A 1,755-nucleotide genomic window follows, 5' to 3' on the forward strand; every position below is an offset into this window, starting at 1 on the left:
CATGACCTAGTAAGGAACCAAGGACCTTCAGTAGAAACCACCAAAACCTCGGCACGATCCACAGAAACAATATTATTCTACCGTTTGGTTAAAGCTAGAACACTGCGACGCTGCATACATCTCCCTATGCAGCAACTAAAATCAAGTGTCTTCGCCATACATAAGACCAACACGGTACCAAAAATGATCTATTGCACAACCACGGCAGTTAGTGCCAGCCAGCACAGTTAAAGTTGCATCCACGGATCATGGCAACTGGAGAGAAGTGATATACCTCGTTGATGGCGAGCATCTGGCCGTTGGCCTTCTTCACCTTCTTGAGCTTCCTCAGGAAGTACCTGCGCAAACAACCAAACAATCAAACACATAAGCGCCGACGAAACCAGCGCGCGAGGAAGATCGAGGTTGGGGGAGGAGACTGACCAGAACTTGGACTTGGCGCGGACCTCGTTGGTGGCCCAGAGCTTCATGCGGTAGATCTTGGGCTGCTCATCGCCGGGGGTCGGCAGCGCGTGACCCACCACCTGGTACTGGTGGAACTGCACGCAAACACAGAGAGGTCAGCCACGATGGGGGTAAGATCGACGGCGCGGCGGATCTATAGGACTGGGGGGGGGGGGGGGGGGGGGGGAGAGAGAGAGAGAGAGAGAGAGAGAGAGAGAGAGAGAGAGAGAGAGAGAGAGAGAGAGGGAGGGAGGAGGAGCTTACCCTATGGGCGACCATTCTGGCGAGCTCTTGAGACCAGAGTGCGGGGCGGCGAGCGCGGGGCGGCGAAGCGAGAGGCGAGGTTGGATACGTAGTGCTGGAGGAAGGAGGAGGAGGCGGCGAGGGGGTGGGAGGCGGGGGGGAGGGGCACCGCTGAACTATATCGACGCCGCGGACGACGATGAGCACTCCCCTCCACCTCCGCCCCCGAAGCTCATCTCCATGCCTCCTCCTTGGTCACCGACGCCTTGCACGCCGGAGATGGCTGCCGGCCTAGATGGCGGCGACGGAGAGCGAGTTCGGTGAGTGGGTGGGGAGAGGGAGTGGGTGGATCTGGCCGCCGGTTGAGGGGAGAGGAGGGGGAGCGGCAGCGGAGAAGGGGGATCCGACGGGTTGTGGCGCAGGTTGAGGTACGGGTGTAGGGTTAGGGAAGGGAGGTGGCTTGGGGGTGGCGATGCAGTGGGGAAGGGAGGGGTCGGGGTGGCGATGCGGCGAGGATGGGCGCGGGGAGGCCATGGATGCAGGGATGTCGCCGCCGGCTGGTGGGATCGGGGGAGGGGGATCTGAGGGGGACGAGGGGAGAGGAAGAAAGAAAGAAAGAAAGAAAGAAAGGAGGCGGGGGTGGATGGAAGATGCCAGCTAGGGTTTCGCCTCAGGTGGGGTTGGTGGGGGAGGCGAGGAGCGACGGCTACCGTTGGATCCGGGAAGATCCAATGGTGTTTTGTGCATGATCCGTGTGCCTTGTCCACGGACCAATCAGAACGCAATACAATATTATGACCAATTGAATTGATCGTGATAAATTTAAAAATAAGATGTTAGATCATCTTAGCTATTTACTTGACCTGATACATTGGAAAAAAATGAAACAAATGAAAAACCTTCTCATCATGTCATCAAATGTGACCTAGTTTTTAGAAGAAAAAATAACAAAATAGTAATAAGGAACTTTTCATTTTCTTTGCACGAAAATTCATTTTTCATTTTTCGAGTGCTCAAAATGAGTTTTTTTGTGAAGAACATACCAAATATTTGTTGCAAAATTGTATC

At 54.8% G+C, this 1,755-nt stretch overlaps 1 long non-coding RNA gene across 1 annotated transcript; it reads right to left on the reverse strand.

Annotated features, from left to right (window-relative positions):
- Positions 1–257: 257 nt before the first annotated feature.
- LOC125525600 lies at positions 258–735 on the reverse strand. The gene is made up of 3 exons (XR_007291366.1): positions 709–735; positions 424–539; positions 258–338 (listed from the first exon to the last, which is right to left on the reverse strand). It is a non-coding gene; the product is annotated as an uncharacterized LOC125525600 (long non-coding RNA).
- Between the last annotated feature and the right edge of the window lie 1,020 nt (positions 736–1,755).

This window comes from Triticum urartu, chromosome 7 (genome assembly GCF_003073215.2).
Source record: "Triticum urartu cultivar G1812 chromosome 7, Tu2.1, whole genome shotgun sequence".
Classification (NCBI taxonomy): domain Eukaryota; kingdom Viridiplantae; phylum Streptophyta; class Magnoliopsida; order Poales; family Poaceae; genus Triticum; species Triticum urartu.